The sequence below is a fragment of the Camelus ferus genome, chromosome 1, assembly GCF_009834535.1.
Source record: "Camelus ferus isolate YT-003-E chromosome 1, BCGSAC_Cfer_1.0, whole genome shotgun sequence".
In the NCBI taxonomy this organism is placed as follows: Eukaryota; Metazoa; Chordata; class Mammalia; order Artiodactyla; family Camelidae; genus Camelus; species Camelus ferus.
Window position 1 is genome coordinate 118,801,423 of NC_045696.1, and position 22,746 is coordinate 118,824,168.

The window sequence follows — 22,746 nt, forward strand, 5'->3', positions numbered from 1 at the left end:
GACTTGTGCAGGACCACTGATGCCCAGAGAGAATACATAACAATGAGGAGCCTTTGGAACACGGCCGCTCCCAGCACTGCTCTGCCCCGCAGAGGCGGGGCCAGCGTCTCCTCCCAGCCACCAGCACCTGGGCACCTGCAGCGCTGCCCCGCGTGCGGGCGCCCTCCTGTCCCCTTGGGAATCTGGCCTGTCTTCAAATGAGGGGATGGAAATAGGAACCCATGAGGTTGCCTCCTCCAGCTAAATGGAGAAATAACCAAGGCATACTCTCAACTACTCTAAATACTTTTGAGATTAAAGGAAGAGGGAAGAAACGTGGGGAAGAAACGTGGGACTTTTCCCTCGGAAGAGCACTGCTCCGGGTTCTGAGATGGAAGACACACCGGCCACATTCTGGCTGGGAGGATATGACCTACACTAAGGGTGACGTGACTCTGCCTCTGTGGCTACCTTGGCCAAGCCCCCTCCCAGAACACATCTCCACCTGTAAGGAGAGGCCTCGTCTACCTGAGAGTCCCTGAGAGCCTTCCTTGGAGAGGCTGGATCCTGGATGCCAGCGTGGAGCCTTCTTTAAGTTTCGGGAAGGCCCAGTCCTCCCAGATTCGGGGATGGTGGGAAAGCTTCCTGGAGGACTGGAGACTGTCCAGAGACGGGGGAGAAGGAAGAACACACCACATCCATGGCCCCCAGAGCAGGAGAAGTGTTGGCAGATGTATCTGCGCACGGAGTACTCAGGCGGACTGAAGCCCACGGCCATAGTTGAATAGGCTGAGAGGCTGGGGAGGCTTTTTATCATTTATTTATTTGTAGTGGAGGAACTGGGGACTGAACCCAGGACCTCGTGCATGCTAGGCAGGCGCTCTACCACTGAGCTATACTCTACCCCTACCCTGTGCCAGGCTCTTTTCTAAACTTAAGAAGGACTCAAAGCGACTCCCAGAGTGCTGGGTGACTTTGCCACACTGCCCCGAATCCTTGCCTGTCTCCTCAGGGGACTTTTCTGGATTTGGAAACATGTTATCTCTGCGGCAGAGTCAACCCTGATTTTCAGGAACCTACAAGTCCCAAACCCAGCTCCACCTAGATGCCCTGGGGCGAGTCCTGGCAAAGGGCAGGTCTCTCCCGGTCCTGGCCCCACCCCTTGGCCTCCGGGTCTCTTACCCTCAGCACTGAAATGTGCTCAGGCCTCTCCCTTCTCCCTTTCTTCTTTTTCCTTTAAACCTGTCCTCAAGCTCTCTCCAGCTACAATCCTCCCCCAAACCATTCACAACGAACCTTGAGAAAATGTCTCAGCTCCAGCCTCCACTTTTCCACCTCCTACTCACTCCTCAAACTGTCACTCCTTGGAATGGATGTTTGCCAAGGTCACCCACAACCTCCAGGACACTGAATGCAGTGGCTGTTTCTGAGTCCTTGTCTTATTTAATAACAATGATGCTACCACTGTTTCCCGAGCACTCCTTTTAAAAAAATTTTTTAATTGAAGTATAGTTGGTTTACAATATTGTGTTAGCTTCAGCTGTACAGCAAAGTGATTCAGTTATACATATATATATAATATATATATATTCTTTTCCATTATAAGTTATTACAAGGTATTGAATGTAATTCCTTGTGCTATTCAGTAGGACCTAGTTGTGTTATCTATTTTATACATAGTAATGTGTATCTGCAAATCCCAAACTCCCAGTTTATCCCTTCCCATCCCCTTCCTCCACTGGTAACCACAAGTTTGTTTTCTATGTCTGTGCGTCTCTTTCTGTTTTGTAAATAAGTTCATATGTACTAATTTTTAGATTCCACACAGAAGTGATGTCATATAGTGTTTGTCTTTGAATTACTTACTTCACTTAATGCGATAATCTCTAGGTCCATCCATGTTGCTGCAAGTGGCATTTTTTAGGGCTGAGTAGTATTCCACTGTATAAATATACCACAACCCCTTTATCCAGTCATCTGTTGACAGACATTGAGGTTGTTTTCATGTCTTGGCTATTGTAAATAGTGCTGCTGTGAACGCTGGAGTGCAAGTGTCTTTTCGAATTAGTCTTCCCTGGAGGTATGCCCATATGCCACGTATGACACTCCCTACCGTGTGCACTTTACAAGTCTTCACCACCAGTTGATGAAGTAGGGTTTACAAACCGCCTGTCTCCATGCTTTCTCCTCCCTCCTTCCTGGTCTCCGCTTGGGCTGCTCTTTGTCTTCCCCTTAAACACTGACATCCCCTAGCTTCTGTCCTTGGCTCCTCCCAGGGCTGCTCTATCCAGGTCCCGGCCCCAGTTACTATGCACAGGAACCACAATCCGTCTCTCCAGCCAGGCTACAGACTGGTCCCTCCAACTGGTCTACTGTCACCTCCTCAGAGGCCTCAGGGTCAACATGTCCACAGGGACCCCAGCTCCGGCACCACGTTTGAATTAGGTGCTCTAGCCGGTGCTCTCCCCAGGCCTGCCCAGCCCTGACCACCCTGTCTTGTAGTCACCTGTCCCAAGTACTATGCCTAAGCCTGGGGCTGCCACGCAGTAAGGGTCACTCAGTGATCACAGAATTAACTAACGTGGAGCCATGGAGTCTTTAGCCAGTCAAGTAACCTCCCTGGACCTCAGTGTCCTCCCCTGGAAAGTGGCAGAGATGCATCAGAGGAACCATGGCGTGCTCATCCTGCAGGCTGCCCTTTGAAGGGTCTGCAGTCAAGTCAGTGGAGACAAGCTGCCGGTCCTCCTCCAGTTCACCGCAGACAGCCCAGCACAGCTCTGACAGCCACGCGCTGCTGTTTAAATAAGCATCTCCCACAGACTCTCCTCTTTCTGGAGTATCTCAGACCCTCCAGGGTGAGTGGTGCTTAGCAGGGAACACGCTTTGGCAAACACTAGACCAGCGATTCTCAGTGGGGGGCAATGTTGCCCCCAGAGGACACCTGGGAAAGTCTGGGGACATTTTAGTTGTCACAAGGTGGGGGGGAGGTGCTTCTGACATCCAGAGGGTAGAGACCAGGGATGCTGTTCCACACCCTGCGATGCACAGGAAACTCCCACACAAAGAACTCTCAGCCCTAACTGTGACTGGCGCCTGGGCTGAGAACCCCTAGACTAGACTGATCTTCATTATCCAGGGTCCCTCTGGCTCTAAAGCTGCCAAGGCCACGAGCCACAAAACCGTACCAAGATGCTTCAGATGGAGAAAATGGGATGTCCCGTTCAGAACAGAGACCAAGCAAAGATGGATTCCTTTAAAACCAAGTCAGGTTTGATCAGAGTGTTCACTGACCATTCTGGGCCATTTTCATTTTCGTCTTCAAGTGTTTATCTCATAGGTTTATTTTTAATTATTGAGTTTTGTCAACATTTTCTTTGTGTTATTCTAGTAGCATTATGTTATGGGGAAATAACTGGAAAAAAATTCACTTTAGTTACTGACTCCAACAAATAAGGCAAAATTAAAGGGAATTATGACAGCTGATAGGCTATTGTGCAATCAAATGTTTTGCAAACATTCTGCGAAGATTTATCCAATTCTTAATTGGTGCTGAAAGGGACGATGACTTTATCGTTTCATTTCAGCTTAAAAAAAATTTTCTCTGTGTCTAGATTTCATTTGCTTCAGGAAAGAAGGAAAAGAAAAACAAATTGCTTTAATTTTATATATAGAGCAAAGGATAAAATGAATAACAGCTACCAAAAAGCAATTTTAAATGGATTTTGTTCATCTGTTCCCCACTCCCTTTCTTCCCTCACCATCAAAAGGTTCTGATTATAAATTATTTTATTTGCTAGAATGAAAATCTGATCATGATAGTAAAATAAGATTCATCTCCAAGCAGCTTCAGAGCATAATTTAAATATTATTTAATTATTCTTCCAGAGGAAATCTTTGCAGCTAAAGAATATAATAGTAATAATAAGGTTAACCAAGGCTAACATTTATCGAGCACTGGGGATGTGTCAGGCAAGTGTTTTTCACACGCAATCTCACTCTGAGACTTACAGGCACACCTGGAAGTAGACACTATTATCCATCCCATTTTACAGAGGAGAAAAATGAGGTTCAAAAAAGGGAATTATTCCCCAAAGTGACACTGCTAAGACCCTAAAAGCAGAGCCAGCTCTCACATCTGTCTGATTCTAGAGTATTTGATTTTATGAATAACAGGCCTTGCATTGTTTGTTTGTGAGCAATTCAAAGTTCCTTGAGCAGAAATGCCAGCTATCCTGAAAAATCCATAAAAGACTTAATTCTGATGAGCACAGCAGTAATGTTTAGAAGTACTGGAGAGAGGGATCAAAAGAAAACAGTTCTAACTGTTTTCATGCACTCTCCCTGCAAATTGTCAGCATTTGAAACATGTAGTTCATAGAAATGAGGGCCAATATGGCCAAATCCTTTGTTTTGTGAACTTGAAACAGCCACCCAGAAAGCAGATGGAATGGCTTTAGAAAACATTTGGTGGTCCCTCAAAAAATTAAACAAAGAGTTACCATAAGACCCATCAATTCCACGTCTAGGTATATAGCCAACGAGAAAGGAAAATGAATGCCCAGATGAAAAAACTGCACACAGATGTTCACAGCAGCATTACTCAGAATAGCCAAAAAGTGGCAAGACCCAACATGTCCATCAACTTCTGAGTGGACAAGCATGGTATATGCATCCAATGGAGTATTTCTCAAGCCATAAAAATCACGAAGTACTGACACTACATGCAACCACGTGGAGGAACCTTGAAAACATTCTGCTTAAGTGAAAAAAGCCAGTTGCAAAAGACTGCATATTGTATGACTCCATTTATAGGAACGGTTGATTTCAAATTCAAAGGACAAAGTAAATGTGTAGTTGCCAGGGACCAGGAATGACTGCTAATAGGTACAGTGTTTCTTTTTGGGGAGATGAAAATGTTCTAGAATTCTTAGCCATAGCAATCAGAGAAGAAAAAGAAATAAAAGGAATCCAAATTGGAAGTGAAGAAGTAACTATACATAGAAAACCCTAAAGAAGTGACCAGAAAACTACTAGAACTCATCAATGAATATGGTAAAGTTGCAGGATACCAAATTAATATACAGAAATCAGTTGCATTTCTATACACTAACAATGAAATAGCAGAAAGGGAAATTAAGGAAACAATACCATTTACCATTGTGCCAAAAAGAATACAGTACCTAGGAATAAACCTACCCAAGGAGGCAAAAGACCTGTATGCCAAAAACTATGACACTGATGAAGGAAATTGAAGATGACATAAACACATGGAAAGATATACCTTGTTCTTGGATTAGAAGAATCAATATTGTTAAAATGGCCATATTGGCCAAGGCAATTTACAGATTCAGTGCAGTCCCTATCAAGTTACCAACAACATTCTTCACAGAGAAGGAACAAAAAATGTTAAAATTTGTATGGAAACACAAAAGACCCTGAACAGCCAAAACAATCTTGAAAAAAGAAGAATGGAGCTGGGGAATCATGCTTCCTGACTTCAGACTATACTACAAAGCTACAGTACTAAAAACAGTATGGTACTCGCACAAAAATAGACACATAGATCAATAGAATAGGATAGAAAGTCCAGAAATAAACCCATGTACATGTGGTCAATTAATCTACAACAAAGGAGGTAAGAATATACAATGGAGAAAAGACATTCTCTTCAATAAGTGTTGCTGGGAAAGCTGGACAGCTACCTGTAAAAGACTGAAATTAGAACATTCTCTAACAACACGTACAAAAATAAACTCAAAATGGATTAAAGACCTAAATGTGAGACCAGATACTATAAAACTCCTAGAGGAAAACACAGGCAGAACACTCACGGATGTACATTACAGCAATATATTTTTTGAACCAGCTCCTGGAGTATTGGAAATAAAAGCAAAAATAAACAAATGGGATCTAATAAAACTTAAAAGCTTTTGCACAGCTAAGGAAATCATTAACAAAATGAAAAGACAACCTACAGAATGGGAGAAAATATTTGAAATGATGTGACAAACAAGGGACTAATTTCCAAAATATACAAACAGCTCATACACCTTAATATCAAAAAAACAAGCAACCCAATCCAAAAATGGGCAAGACCTAAACAAGCAATTCTCCAATGAAGACATACAAATGGGCAATAGGCACATGAAAAAATGCTCAGCATCGTTAATTGTCAGAGAAATGCAGATCAAAACTACAATGAGGTTATCACCTCACACCAGTCAGAATACCTATCATTGAAAAGTCTACAAATGATAGATGCTGGAGAGGGTGTGGAGAAAAGGGAACACACCTACACTGTTGGTGGGAGTGTAGATTGATGCAGCCACTATGGAAGACAGTATGGAGGCTCCTTAAAAAACTGAAAATAGTTTTGTGACCCAGCAATCCCACTCCTGGGCATATATCCGGAGAAAAATAAAATTCAAAAAGACACATGCACCCCAATGTTCATAGCAGCACTATTTACAATAGTCAAGATATGGAAACAACCCAAATGTCCACCAACAGATGACTGGATAAAGAAGACGTGGTACACATATACAATGGAACACTACTCAGCCATAAAAAAGAATAAAATAATGCTATTTGCAGCAATATGGATGGACCTGAAGACTGTCATTCTAAGTGAAGTAGGTTGGAAAGAGAAAGAAAAATGCCATATGACATCATTTATATGAGGAATCTAAAAATAATAACAACAATAATAAGGACCCAAATGAACTACTTATTATTTATAACTATTATTTCTTGAATATGTGTAAGCACATCTGACTGTCCTTTATGACTGGATTACCACATTCTGTTGATTCTTATTTTGTAGTTGGCTTTATTCCTTTGATAACTATGTAAGTTTGAAAAGCTAAAGCTCTAATCTGTTCTTAGAAACAATAATTAGTACATATATGTAAACTAAAAAATGTGCAATATACTGTATATATGTATTTACATGCAATATAATGTGTACGTGCAGTCAAAATGTAACAATGCTACCTAACAAAACTGAAAAAGGAAAAAAAAAATGTTCCAGAATTAGACAGTGGTGATGGCTGCCAAAACTACGAATATACTAAATATACTAAAACCAACACTAAAAACCAATCAAGTGTACGCTTTAAAAGGGTGAATTTTATAGTATGGGAATCACATCCCAACAACAACAAAAAAGCACATTGGATAACTCTAATAAACAAAACGAGCCATAAAGCTCATGTTTATAACTTGAATTGGCTAACATAAATATGTGTGCCAATGGAATTTGGAATTTTAAGTGGACATGTTGATTAACTGTGATGACTTAGGTCATTCACATTAAAAAAAAAAAAAAACAAAAAACCCTGTATTCCGTAGATTTAAATTCCATATACATGAAATATAGCCGAATAAAATCTGAAATTCTGACCTAGAGGTATCTCCAATATCTAGTAGCCCAGTTCCTCCCAGTCACTGACTTACACTCAGCAACGCTGGTCATACACCAGCCTCCACCCCACGCTGGAAACAGCAGAGCCCCTTACAGAGCTGAGGGGGAAACCGACTGTCCCCGTTTTTGTGCCAATGACCCTGAACTGGCACAGACAGTCAGAGGTTGCCTGTAGGTTGTGGAAAAGACAGCTTGCTCATACTGACAGCTCCAGCGCCTAGAATGTTCACATCCTAGACTTCTTACATTTCACTCTTTTTGTTAAAGACGTTAAATGACCTAAGATCATTTGTATTCATTTAAATACGAGGGAAAAAATAAAAAACTCGTCCTGACAGGTCCGACTGGAAGCGAGTAAACGAGACGGGTTCTAAAGAATGCGGTTTTTAGTACTTTCGGAGTAAGCCACAAAAACTAAGGCTGAGACCCCGGAAACTCTGCTGTAACTGCATTATTTCACTTAACTAAGGTCTAGATAATTCAGTGAGTACAGATCTGCGCTCCAGAGTCTTCATCCAACAGCTTCTGTGTTTGTTCATTTGTTCTACAAATGTTTCTTGAGCACCTGTTGTGTGCTGGGCACCATGCCCGAGCTGAGGGAACCAAGGTGAATAAAACCAGAGACTGTCTCTGCACTAGAGGGTTCTTGGACCACTGGGCAAGACTGTCAGCCATCAAACAGTAAAATACACACATGAAAGTGTGCGATGAACACTAGCGATTTAGAAGGCAGGTAAATTCTAGGAAAGCTGAATCTTATAGAAACTGATGGGATTCTCCAAGACTTATCTTATTCACCTTCATGCAAGGGAGTCCTATTTTATTAAAATAAGGTATTAGACTTGAAATTTTTATTACTCTAACTTGGGAAAACCAACTTGATCTGGATATGCTTACAGACTCTAGAGGGTTCCAGAAAGTATAGTATTAAGAAAAGCAAACTTTGACATATTGAATATAAAAGCAGCAAAGAGTATATCCATTCACTTATTTCAATGAAAAAGATTCATCAAGAAAGGTTGCAAGTTGGATGCTAAATTAAACAGCTACAGTTTGAAGTTCACAGACGCCCATAAAACCAAAGTCAGATGGTAAGTGACATTCGTGAAAATAGTAGAGCAGGAAGCTCCCAAAGTCTGTTCCTCCACAGAAGCACCAAGGAAACTGGCAAAACTGTCTAAATCGACATTTCTGGAACTGTGGAAGCAACCAAAAGAAACCGAGGGATTAAATCAATAAAAAGCAGTGGAGACTCAGTAGAACAGTCAGCTTTGTGGCATTATAACTTGCCTTGGTCCCATCCTCCACTCCCAGCTCAGGGTCAGGGGGTCGGGGGCACCCTGAAGACAACAGCCCACATTCCCGGTCCAGACACCATCACCAGAAGCAGCAGAACAAAGCTTCTTCGGAAAGACTTGTGGTTGTTTGTTCTGATCTGGTTGCTTGGCTCAGCTCAAAGGGCTTGGCTTAATCTCTCCTAATCTGAAACTCTTCCAGTGTTGAGGTGGGCTCCCTGGGGCTTTGGTCAGAAACACTTCAATGCAAGTATATCAGTTGCTGCTGCCTGGGGGCGATGGGTAACAGTTGAGGCAAATAACACGCTAATCAAGGCCGAGAGATGAGATGCTATGGCACATAAGGACTTTGAAAAGATCAGACACACTCCTGGGAAGCTGAAGCGCTAAGTACATGGAGAAAGCCTGGAAGAGCCCAAAACTCTCACCTCTGAGCAACATGCAGGTTCCGTGCAAGAAGGAAGTGAGGGCTACAGCAGAGCTGCACACGTCTGTCTCATCACCAGCTAATAAAATAAAGATAGCAGTGTCTACACACGACAAAGAATACAGACTTTATGAAATTAGTACAAAAAAAGCCACTAAAGCCACAACCCTGGGGAGTGGAAGCTGATTTCCAGAATTGCCACATTATAGTGTTTAAAATCTCAACAACAAAAAATTATACAGCATGTAAAGAAACAAGAAAGTATGGCCCATATATGAGGGGGAGAAGGCAATTAATAGACACTGTCCCTGCAGAGGCCTCACATTGGACTTACTATATAAAGACTTTAAATCTGTGATTTTAAGTACACTCTAAGAGCTAAAGGGAACTCTGTACAAAGAACCAAAGGAAATCATGAGAGTGGTGACTCATCAAATAGAGATGATCACTAAATAGATAGAAATCTTTTTTTTCAAGGAGCCAAAATGAAATTCTGGATTCCAAAGCACTGTCATGGAAACGGAATTCCCACGAGAGGGGCTCACTAGCACATTCAAGCAGGTGGAAGAATCAGCAAAGCTGACACCAGGTCAACTGATACGGTCCAGTCTGAAGGGCAGGAGGAAATAAAAGTGCAGAAAACTGAACGGAGACTAAGAGACGCTGGGTCACCACCAGTCACACAACGTGCACACAGTGAGAATCCCGGGACAAGAGGAAAGGGAAGAAGGACAGAAGGAATGGCTGAAGAAACAATGGCCAACACCCCCCAGTGTGATGAAAAGGAAGACCTGATGTTTACTTAAGGGCAAAGCTAACAGAAGCAGTCGTGTGACACCACTGAATCAAGCCCTATGCCCCGGGTGTGTCTGACTCAGGAAGAGGGAGGCTTTGACAGAAGAGGGGAGTGGCCTGGGAGATGTCACAGCACCCAGGCCAAAGACCTCCCCAGGTGATCAGAGGAAGCAGCAGACAGAAATCCGGGCCTGCATCCCCACAGCCCAGCCTCTCCTACCGGCCTTCAGGCCCCTGGTCTCTGCACTCCTGGCCCTTTCGTAGCTGCGACCTGCTAAGGCCAGGGCCCGCCCCACCCCTCAGAGCCGGACTGCCCGAGGACTCCCGCAGACCCCCTGCTGGGCCCTGCCCACTGCTGAGTCCCCCGTGATGATTGAGGGCTGTCTTCTCCCTCTGACAAGGGCTGAGACACCCCCCACCAGGCTGCAGGGGTCTGAGCCCCCGTGGCTGCTTGGGGAGTCCAACACAAACCATATCCCAACCACTAGCTGGAGGAGCAGGGTGAGAGGTGAGCGTCTTTTGAGCACTTGTAATATTAACAGGTAGCAATCTCTGAAACTTACTCCTAGAAAGAGGTTGTGATATTTTACGTATTTATTATAGAAGGGTTACTGTCTTCTCCAATCAACCCTTTTCTACTTTTTCAGCAGGTATCAATAGGGAGATCAGGGTTCCATATGAAACCTTGGCCTCCAGACGCTTTCTCTTTGTCCAAAGTATTAACTAATGGATGCCTTGATGGGGGAGGGGGGAGGGGAAAGGGAGAGACTGTCATTAATTAAACCCTGGACTCTGATTACTCCTTTCTGAGGTAGCATACTTAGCTGCCTCTAAAAGATTATTTTCCCCTGAAACATACTATTTTCATTTTAATTACTGTGGGCTAAGAAAGGATTCTGTCCCCGTCCAAACATGGAATGTATCATTCCATAGCCTGTGCCAATTGTGAATTTTCTATTGAGAGAAATATACCCGCGGGAGAGATTCCAATAGCACCACACTTTCTAAGCTCTCTGTTCAACACATTGTACTATTAACAAATACAAGCAAAGGAAGATTAACTTCCCAAACGTGGCCCCAACCACAACTATATTTGGTGGAATTACAAGATCTTAGGAATGACTTTTTTTGACAAAGACAGCAACCTTTTGTGAGAGTTAAGAGAGAGAAGACATTAGCAAAGAAAGTTCCATCCAGTCAGAAAAGCATGAGAGACTTCAAATCTTTCAAGTTACCATTTCTAGACCATCTTTAAATCTCACGGTTGTTTTAAAGTTTTGAGGGGTGTTACATGCTTAAAATAGGTTCTGACTTAGCATTTCTATTCCAAACTCGAAATCGCAGTGCTGAATTCCAAACACTAAAATTCTGCTTGAATACGTTTTAACATAACCAAAACCGCACAGCCAAACTCTTCCAGTAGTTAAGATTCTGCTTCGCAGAAATTAATTTTAAAAGTTCATTGACTATGAAAAAGCACAAATTTTCCCCCACCTTGCCACAGATTCAAAATAGCTTTTGTTGCATCACATTCTTTACAAATAGCTGTGCGCAATTCTCTCTTTTGTTCTCCTGTTAAAAATATGTGTTAACTTAAGCAACGTACTCAAATCAAAGCATCTTCAACTTTTTTCCCACAGCTACCAGTTTCTTGGAGGAAATTCTTCCACATAGATATTAATTCAGATACTAATATCTTAAGATTTCCTGTGCCCTTATTTAAATAGACAGTAGGTCTGTTCGGACTCTTCATTAAATTCTTTCTTCGTAATTGCCTGATTAATAGGCAGAGGCCGTGGTAAAGACTGTGCTAAAACCACGTACACCTGTCCTCAGAAAACATTTTCTGCACTTGTACGCAAAAATGAACAGTGGTATTCCGGGAGTTTGGAGCCTTGTTCTTCCAAAGTCGTCAGTATTTGACTTCACCTTTGTCTAAAATGCAGGTGGCAGGGTGTCTCCTGCTTTCCTCGTCTACGTCCCCATCCGGCCTTTGAGGAATTCTGAAAGCGTGGTGAAACGGGATCTCCTCTTAGGGAAATCCAGATGCTGTTTCCCTCGAAAGATTGCTGTCAGCTCGCGAGCTCACTTAGAGATGTGTCATCAGCTTGCCAACATCAGGTGTGACAGTCACCAGGCCACAGTTCTCCATTAAGCAGGTACCTCGTCTTCCCAATACATCAGTCCCTTGACCTCTGGGTCACTTTACCCAAAGGGTTCTTACATGATACAGACAGATGGTCAAACATATAACAGGAAAACCTAATCTCCCTGCCGAATTATTTTAAAGAGAGATTCTCTACGAAGGTAAATTTATTCTGGAATTGTCCATTTTCATAAGATATGGGTAAAACAGCAGACTAGCATCTCTCTACTGACCAGGTAGCAGGTATCTGTTGCTATGAACACATACCTAAAAAGCAGAGAACCTGACCCACTGCCCTTAGAGAAATTTAACATACGGGTTAGATCCACAAATAAAATAAAAGATGTAATACTTAAAGATGCTTTTAAGTCAAAATGTTAATCACTTTTTTTTATGGCTTTGATCTGTTCTGTTCTTCTGAGTGAGATTCCTAATTCAAACTTTAATTAAAGGTGAGAGATCATTTTAATTGCAATTACCACACGAAATTTCTTCCAAACGGCAAGGACAACAGAAAACTATAAATGTGGCATAACCAAAAACTCATTTACAGATTATGCCTTGAGGATGAGGACTGAATATTCAAAATGTTGTGCTGTATTCTCATTTAGTAGTGGTTGAAATACAGCGGTTATCGATACAGTCACCTCCTACTTCTTCATAGTGTTTGAGGAACTGCGTGGCCTCTGGTTAAATGAGAAGCAAATCCATTTTTATTTGTTTCTGCTACAACACAGAAGTTGTTTTTTTTTTTTTTAAAGATAATAAAGGAACGAAACTACAAACAGTACCATTAACAAAACATTGTGGACGAGCTCTTTTAATTTGTTTAAAAGCACACAGGCTCCTTGCCTCATTGATCTTTTGTTGTTTTTGTTGTTTTGAGCCTCAAAAGCAGTGAGGAAAAAAGGCTGGGTTGGCAGCAGCATATTCAGGAAATGAAGCTTTTAGACAGAGGCTATACACGGGGGTGTGAGTTATTTTATAATTTGCCTGAATGAACTTTCTGTTGCTTTGCTAATTTTCACACCACAGTGTCCAGAAAATACCATTCTGGAGTCCATGGTCACAGGGTCTTTGCAATGAGGGTTCCCAGGAATGAAGACTTAAGAGCTGCTACCTGGCGTGCGTCCTCCTTACTCTGAGGGGAGCCCTTCCAGGAAGACAGCGCCCACCCAGCCTGACTCCCACAGCCGTCAGCCATGAAACCCCACCGGACGGGCCACAGAATCGGTAACCTAAAGGGAGGTGAAACATTGAAGAGACAAACATATGGCTTAAAATACCCAGAAAAATAGCCAAAAGGATAAACCCGATGAAAGAAAAAGGAAAGAAATAATAAGGAGAAAGGCAAAAGAGAAAAGCAGAAATGAATGAAACAGGGAAGGGATACAACAGAGCAATAGGGAAGGTCGACAAAGCCCCAAGCTGGTTTTTAAAAGAAAATTATTTGCATGATTGGATGACTTCATTCTGTTGATTCTTATTTTGTGGTTGGCTTTATTCCTTTGACAACTATGTAAGTTTAAAAAGATAAAGATCTAATCTGTTCTTAGAAACAATAATTAGTACACATATGTAAGCTAAAAAAAGTGCAGTATACTGTATGTGTGTATTTACATGCAATATCATGTGTATGTGCAGTCGAAAAAAATTATTAAACTGATAAATCACAGGTAAGCTGGATCAAGGATAAAAAACAAATAAACAATACTAGTAATGAAGAGAAAGACGTAACTACGGACGCAGGGGATTGTCAAAAGGTATGAGAATATGATAAATACTATGTCAACTAATTTGAAAACTTAGGCAAAAGGGACAAATTCCTAAAATCTTACAACCGAACAGTACAAAAATAATGCAGGCCCGAGACGTCAAAGCAGTGACAAGTCCTTCTCCAAAGGCACGGTCAGAGCCCAGGAGGGCCAGGCAAGCCCTGGAAGCCCCACTGCACTCTCTCCTATCAAACGGTTATTTAGGAATCGAAATTCTGGCTCCAGAGGAGTGAATTCAGGTTTGGGGTTCAAAGGTACAAAACTCAACATCTGAACCAAAATATTTCACATCTAATTTATTATAATTTCTAAACGCTCAAAGGTAAGAACAATGTCCGCATCTTTTTGAACAACTGACAGTCCCGAGTTTCCCCACGGTATTTCTGTGTAACTTTTCTGCTTAAGTCAATACAAGTTTATAGATGTTGCCAAAAGTCAAGCGATAAGGATTCAATAACTTTGCGAAACTTGTCGGATTGACCCTTGTACCTCAATTTAATATTAACTCTGAGCTGCCACCTAATTGCCTTTCTCCGGTGCTATGTTAGTGCAAGAACAATAAATTCACAAGAGATCTCCACCCCTCACTTTCCAGATGAGAAAACGGAGGCCCTGCCAGCTCCAGTACGTCGGCCAGGTTGCTCCGTTAGCCCGTCTTTTTCCTCCAACACAAAGTCATGATGATTCTGTGTCTGTGGGACATCATTCCACCTCATCACCTCACTGGTAAGGTGACACGAAGCTATTGCTAAAGGCCCAACGTGTATCCCTCTGGGGCAGGCTGTTTAGAACGAGCCCAGCAGACAGCGTTCAGGGGAGTTTTCACACGTCATCTAAAAAGGTTATTTTGCATACACAAAAATTGCCCGTTTTAACATTTCTCTCCCTCCACCCTCCTGGCTCCACAGCCTTGTTGACTGTAAAGTTCATGGTGACAATCAGCTCCTCCTTTACAATGGTAACCTGGCAAAACCTCGTCGCCTTATTTCAGTCTCTCAGCTGGAGGGCATGAATGAATGCTGAGCTGAACGGTCCTCCTCTGACCCTGCAGTCACACAAAAGCTGTTTGTTAGCAACACGTATAGGTGAAAAGGCAGTTGACCAGAATTTTTTCAATATAATACTAAATGATGAGACCCTGGAATGATTCACATACGAAAAGAGAGATGTGGCATTATGGAATCGAAATGTCCAGATGCAGGTTCCCCTCTGCACGAGTCCTTCAGGTGACCGCCACCATGTCCCTCATGCTCCCCTCTCTGCTTGGTGTGAACCTGACACCCACCCCCTGCCCATCAAGAAGAGGGTCTCATTCCCTCTGCCTGAAGCTGGGCCCGCCAATGGTTCACTTGTAACCAAGAGAATGCAGCACAAGGGACTCTGTGTGACATCTGAGGCCCTGTCAGAGGAGACCATACAGCTTCCACCTGGTTCTTTGGGGGAGCTTGGCCTGGGGGACATTCAGCCACTTGTGGCCATCACGCAGGCACTCCGGTGGACAGTCCGCCGAGCCCCGCCTGCCCGTTACCCCACGAAGGGGCTCGACATCTGACGAGGAGGAGGCCGTCCTGGCCGGGCAGCCTCCAGCCTTGGCGCCAGTGGTTTGAGTCACCCAGCCCTCCCGACGTGTCCTGCCCAATGTAATGACCCAAAGAATCCGTGATCAATAAAAAGGTGACTGTTCATGCCGCGGGGTTTAAGGTGGCTTGTTACACAGCTGCAGGAACCGGAAGGGCGTGTTTTGGCCAAGAAACAGAAAACTAAAAAAAAAAAAAAAAAAAACCCTGAAAACTCTACATTACTGCCAAGTTTGGTGATCAGACTAACTCTTACACTTGGTAGCTAGGGAGCCGGATGGACCGGGTCGCAAAGGCCCTTCAGATCTGACCCAACTCAGAGGCAGATCAGTGCACCGGCGCACGGAGGATGCGTGTTCGTAACGAAACGGGGCCATACTCTGCACACCCAGACGGCGAAGGACAGCAAAGGGCTAAGTACCAGGGAAAGGCGGGGCCGGGGAAGGAAGGGCCTTTTACAGCCCTACCCAGCACAGCTATCTCGTTCTCCAGGCGCTGCCAGGCAACCTCCCAAGGAAAGTACATGCATCTCCAGGGTCTCCCAAGACAAAGAGCACTGGCGAGGGGAGGAGGGGAGACGCAGGACCCCCGGGGTGCAACTTCGCCCCCGAGGTCCCGATGACACGGGGCTAACCGCCCCCCCCTGCCCACAAGAGAGAAGAGCGCCCAAGACACCCTTTACTGTAAGACCGGAAAACCAAAGAGGGGAAACAAAGTATTTCAGCGATCTCTACCTTTCAACCTTCAAAATTCCTGCCAACAGTACACTTAGGTTTTAAGTCTCGTGAGGTAATTTGGGTCAAAATAATTCCAAACGGTCGTCATCAACCATTTGGGTGTTTGCTCTTAATAAGCAGATGACAGAGTTCTATGACGCCCACTCACAGGATGCCACAGCACCACTGGCTCTTCACATGGATGGTATTTTCTTCTTCTAGGCTTTTCTCTTTAACACACTGAATGCTCCTGGTGGGAAATTATTCCTGGAGACTTGGCAATAACAAAACTGAATGCCAATCTGCAGAATGTATTTTTCTCATGGGAAATAGTTCCGGGAGCGACTACATCCCTCCTGACCATCTCTCCACCTTACAGACCATTTTCCTTCCTTCAGTGCCTCCAGGAGTGATACGTTCAGTAGATGGAAAATGAGTTCAGTACAGAAACCAGCAAAACCTACCACACAAAAAGGGATATGCTATTTTCTTGATGAAAACTTGTGAGAAACAACTGGTTGAAAAGCAGACTATTTGGTTATTCCTTGTTTTAAAAAGCTGAATAATCTTACAGTCCATATTCCCCATTCTTCCTCAAATGTATCTGTTCCCTAGTTCGGCAGGTTTTAAGGAGTCAACTCTGCCCATCCCAGTGCTGTGGTACTAAAGTGGGCTATAATTTGCAAAACAGCAAAATGAGACAAAACAACAACAAATCCTTCAGTCCAATCAAAATATGGAATGCTTTTCAAAATTAGAGGGCCTTAGTAAGAAGCCTGCTTTGATTTAATTAATTAAAAACCATAGGCACCTTAGCAGACTATTTGAGATGTTGGTGAATCACTTTTCTGAGGGCTGAGCAAGTTAAGCCTAGGTTTTCTGCACGATTTTGTTCCATCCCGGGCTTTTGAGTGGAAGCTGGGTGGGTGTCCTGCCTTTACTCTCCAATCTTTCTTCCCCCTCACCTCCATCTCTGCCCTCAACCCCCGCCGCCCACAAACCTGGGGCTGGGAGAGGGGTGGGCAGAGAAGGAGCACCGTCCTCTCCCCTACGGCAAGCCTGGCTTGGCCCAAATAGTGTCAGATTTACCTTTTCAGGAATAATCAGCTTCCCAGAGTTCCAATGCCTTGAAAACCCATGAACTGCAGAGCACGGAAAACTCGAACATGAAATACTCCCTGGAAAATTTCAGCGATCCTAACAGCAAGTATATGCTGACTTTCTCCATGTCAGGTTTTGGCTAACTATTAGCATAAAGCGAATGTGTGAACATTCTTACTCAGAACTCTCACTTTGAAAATAAACAAACTAAGGCTGAGAATAAACGTGCCAATTTCAATGAAGTCTTAAGTAACCTGCAGGCCTTGAATCAAATCAAATTTCTCATAGAGAAAAAGAATGTTCACTAGTATTACACATTGTTAGGTTTATGTTATTTTTTCTTTACCACATTATAAGAGATATGTTTTAATTCTAACATCCGCTAATACAATTTTTATAAACAGATGAAATATTTGTTCCTCTAAATTTAAAGTATTATTTTACAATTTTAAGGGGTGTTCTATGAATTCAATTTTACATCTTTAAACATATCCTCTTAATCCTGTAATAGGAAGAAGACTCTCTAACAAACGTTGCAGGAATTTTTAATCATTCCTTTCTACTATTGTGAATTTCATGAAGACTAAGATTTATCAAATTCTATTTTAAAAAAAAGATACCCACATATTTTAATCTGGTAAAACTAGACCACTAAGAGGGGAAAAAAACTTGAAAATTCAAATGTATCATGTAAAGACATTAATATTTTAATTAAGATGCTCACAATTAAATTCAACATACTAATCTTAATGATGGGTACACTTAAGAAATGTGTTTTTTGAAAATTCTTCTTTCTTTTAGACAATATTAGTGTTTAAGAAAATTAAGTTCAGTTAATATACTTCTCCCTAATTCCTCCCCTCGCTGCTAATACCTATTTCTCCATATACAAAACACACTTTATTAGCCTCACGAAAACTTTAAAGACTATATTAAGATCTGTGTTACAGTCACCTTAATTTTCTGATTACTTTCTCCACAACTCAGAATTAAAACAACTTCTCATAAAAAATGGCATACGCCGAAAATTCCACATTACACAAGAGAGAAAAAGATGAACATTGATGGAATAGAACTGAATTGCATTGTGTAGTTACCAAACATAAAACATTATAATAATACATACTATGGTTGTTATAGACTCCTGGTAGCAGAGGACCTGGAGGAGTCACACATCATAGGGGACTGAAGAAAACATTTTAAAAAGAAAAACACTACAGTGGGTATTAACATTAATGCAGTCTCTGTATGTCGATATAAATAAGAGGCATCTTTTACTTTTTTTAACCAGGAACCAAATTTACAAACAGATCATTAAAAACTGGTTACGAGAGCTTTTTTTAGCAACACACTGTCATAAAAATGACTTCATGAAAGCTAAGTTATATATATGTATATATATATATATACACACAAATACTTAAGGCTAAGTTTTACATATATACACATAAATATATTTATGTATTCATATTCTATTCGGTAATTGGATTTAATTTCCCATTCTCAAAGCAAAGTCGCTTTACAGGTCACAAAAATTTTGACTAAATTTAAACATTTGTTTTCCCTTACAGCCAAATTTCAGATGATATTCTTTCAAGTAATCATAGGAGAGCAATAAACCATTAAAATATTAATTGATACATTTACTAGTCATAACAGAATCTCAGCAATAACTTGAGGACAGGGTGAAGAAAGGTCTCACATCCCACACTAGGCAGTGAGCCTGCTTCCTAAGTGAAGACACGAATAAGCGGGCAGGAGAGACTCAGAAGACGGAAGACACAGCACATCCTACAACCAAAGTCAACCAGCGAGTAAGCCGTGCCCCAGACGAGGGAGGGAGGGCTGGGCTTGCCCACAGGAGAGGACCAGGACACATCCAAAAATAGAGGGACGTAAAGTGGCTGCAGTCTGCCGGTCTGGCTGGAAGTGGGGCTGGCGAGAAGCAGGGAGGGATCCCGGAGAAGCATGAGGACGAGGGGGGAGTACCCTGAAAACCAAGATGACAGCCGGGGCTCCAGCCTCCAAGCAAAAGGCATCACAGAAGTGCTGAGGAGGAAATACTACCACGTGGTATTATGGGAGCATCGACCTAGAAACAATCTGGAAAAAGACGTGGGAGAGAGGGAGAGGAGCGGGGGAAGGGAGACACAGTCTCATCATGGTCCTAGCCCCTGGTGACAAGAGCTGGCCTCAGCGTCAGAAATGATGGCACAGGTGTGGGGGACTCTGAGGATACGGTCAGCAGGCAGGAGGGGCCCGACCTCCCACACCAGCGTCTCAAGAAGGGTTCTGTTTGTCTGGGTGGCTCATTTGCTCTGGTGAGGGAGTCACTTTTATAGACCTCACTAAGGTTCCCCGTGGTTGAGCTTTCCAGGGTTGTGTCTTAGTATTTGTTAGAGCAAAGCCAGCAGAGTAACTGGGTGGAGAGCACCTGCTCTCAGTCAGGGGCCCAAGGCTATTTTTGGCTTTTTGAGCAACACTGCTCATCACCTCGCACCACGGGATGGGTCTCAGTTCCCTTCGAAGAAAAGCGGCAGAGCAAACGGATACAACTCACAAGCTGATTCAGGGCGAGACAGACTCGGATCCGTGGAACAAAGTGCCCAGGAGTAGAACCACCCTACAAATGCTAACCCGCTGCCGAGTAAGATTTTCTAAAAGATACCAGACAGACCTTCAATTTTATCACACTAGATGCATTTTTGGGTTTGGTTTGATGAGGGAGCTGAAGTCCAGACACAACAGGACTAAACTTTAGCCTTTTACCTACACAGGGCCGTCCTTCCATGTCTGTTTTTTGCTTCTACAGTTAAAGATCAATCACAACAGTGATACAATTTTAAAACACTTTAAGGATTTTTTTTTAAAAACTGACAAAATATTTCCACCAATTCAGATCCAAATCAAATATTTCAAAACCAAGTCATTCAGTGGGAACACGAAGCCACCGGGCGGGCTGTCTATGAGGCAAGGTGTCCGTATGATACTTATGAAAACAGAGGGAGAAACGAATGACAGTTTTCATTTTGCACAAAGACTGATCCCAGGGGACACCTAACGGTCCCTGGAGCCAGTTCAGGTTTTCGCTCGTCCACTCAGGCGGACGGCACCAGCTCCAAGGGCCCAGCACCTCAAAACAGCAGAAGTGAAGCTTGTAGGTTATTAGCTACTTGGAGAAGGAGGTTCTCAACTCTGGTTTCTTAAAGACCCGGGTTTGTTCAGAAGAAAACATGGTCTAGTACATGAGTTAGATTTCAGTTTCCTAGAACTAGGGAGACACATTAAGTAAATTCTAAAGATACCCTAGAATATTCTTTCTCAGTTCTGAGTGTATCCCTACTCTCCCATTAAGCTATGTCTTTTTTAAAAAATTATGCAAATAGAAAAAAACCAAACAAAATACGCAAAATAACAGCGAAGGCTTTGGAGCTCAACGGACCTGTGTCAGATCAGAGCTGTGCCTGTTACTTCCTGTGCGATGGGGATCCTACTCTCGTGTTCCACATATATTCTGAAGGTAGAACCAAAAGAATGTGTTGATAGACTGGATGTGGTGTATGAGAGAGAGTCAGAGAGAACCCCCAGGCCTCAACAAGGAGACGGGGAGGCTGCAGAGAAAGGAAAAAGGAGAGCCGTGTTTGAGCCAGGCTAAGTGGAGACATCCAGGAGGCGGCTGGAGATGCAAGCCTGAGGTGGGGAAGAGTTACTGGGCTGGAGAGATAAACCTGGGAGTGGCGGACAGAGAGATGATGTGCAAAGCCAGGACACAGGAGGAGATCCCCAGAGTGTAGACAGACAGAAAAAAACAGGTAGAAAAAGACTGCATTCACTGCAACACTTTGAGGCTGGATCAGCAAAGGGGACTGAAAATGCTGATGATGAGACAGGATAATTCAAACCTAGGTCCTTGCTATCAAGAAACATAAATTAAAAAACTAAAAATAAATAAAATAAAAATTAAAATAATTTTTAAAAATAAAAAAAAAAAAGAAACAGCCAAAACCTGTATGTTAAAAGTGTACATTTTAGAGGGGAGGGTGTAGCTCAGTGGTGGAGCATGCGTTTAGCACGCACAAGATCCTGGGTTCAATCCCCAGTACCTCCATTAATAAATATATAAATAAATACATAAATAAATCTAATAAACTCCCCTCCAAAATTGATTAAAAAATAAAAAATAACTTGTTCATTTTAAGTTATCGCATCAAGAACTCAGCCCAAGAACATCAACACGGATAACAACTGTTTAAATGTGTTAGACAAAAACATAAAAACACTGATCTCTGCAGCTGGCAAAATATTTCTGCTTTTACCAGGTTCAGCAGGTAGATAAGACAGTCCTTCCAGACCACTGCTGGGACTGAGTGATAACTCTGGTCCGTCCTCTGGAATGCCATCGTGGGCCAACATCACTTTTACAGCCAAAGGACAGAAGGCTGAAGCTTTGTTCCAGGTATCTAGTTAACTCAGATGCCACAATGCTTACCACACGTTACCATAAATCTTCAATTTAGACATTCCCAGAAAATACGCGTTGCGCTGATATACTGTATCATTTCCAACAGTCTCTGCTACCATCACATTTTTATTAATTTCATCTTCATCTGAATACACCAGCTATTTCGATACCAGCATCAAAAACATATAATAACCACAACCGGGACACAGCCTGCAGCCCCGACATCTCCTCCCCGAGGCTGCCCGCCTCCAAGACGGCGCTAGCACCCTGCCAACGTGCTGCGCCATGCCGTTCACACGCCTGTGCTCATGCTGTTCCCTCTGCCTGGAAGTTCTCCACTGAGCAGTGGTACCACGGGTGCTCTGCACAAGTGCCCCAGCTGCTCTGGATGTTGTCAGCTAAGAGCTCTCAGCAAACCCCAGGATGCATGTCCCCCTGCCCACAGGCAACGGCTGACTGACAGGGAGGAAGACCAAGAGACTTAAGAGACATGCCACCCAACCACAACATGTGGGACCTGATGTGGACCCTAAATTAAACAAACTATAGATAAATATATTTATTGAAGTATCGTCAATTTACAATGGGTTAATTTCTGGTGTACAGCATAGTGACTCAGTTATACATACATATATATATATATTCTTTTTCAGATTCTTTTTCCTTATTGGTTATTATAAGATACTGAATAGAGTTCCCTGTGCTCTACAGTAGGACCTCATTGTTTACCTATTTTATATATTTTGTATCCACAAATCCCAAACTCCCAATTTATCCCTCCCCCCTCCTTTCCCCTTTGGGAACCATAAGTTTGTTTTCTATGTCTGTCTGTTTCTGACCGTTTATGTTTTTGCTTGAAAAAAGGCAATTGGATATATGAAAGGCAACTGGATATCTGAAAACTGACTCTATATTTGATGATATTAAGGAATCAGTGTTAATTTTTAGGTATAATAAAGATATTGTGGCTTGTGTAAACAAATTTATGGATACTGTGGTATCTGAGGTTTGCTTTAAAATAATATGGGATGGGGATAAGTGGGTTGGCGT

The 22,746-nt window shown here is 42.7% G+C and overlaps 1 protein-coding gene and 1 long non-coding RNA gene across 4 annotated transcripts in view; both read right to left on the reverse strand.

The window, feature by feature from the left end:
* PLCL2 (phospholipase C like 2) overlaps positions 1 to 22,746 on the reverse strand; it is a 174,305-nt gene that overhangs the window by 125,447 nt on the left and 26,112 nt on the right. The gene's annotated exons all lie outside the window — the stretch shown is intronic.
* On the reverse strand, positions 488 to 21,378 carry LOC116666427. Its single transcript, XR_004323274.1, has 3 exons — positions 20,831 to 21,378; positions 2,220 to 2,228; positions 488 to 498 (listed from the first exon to the last, which is right to left on the reverse strand). It is a non-coding gene; the product is annotated as an uncharacterized LOC116666427 (long non-coding RNA).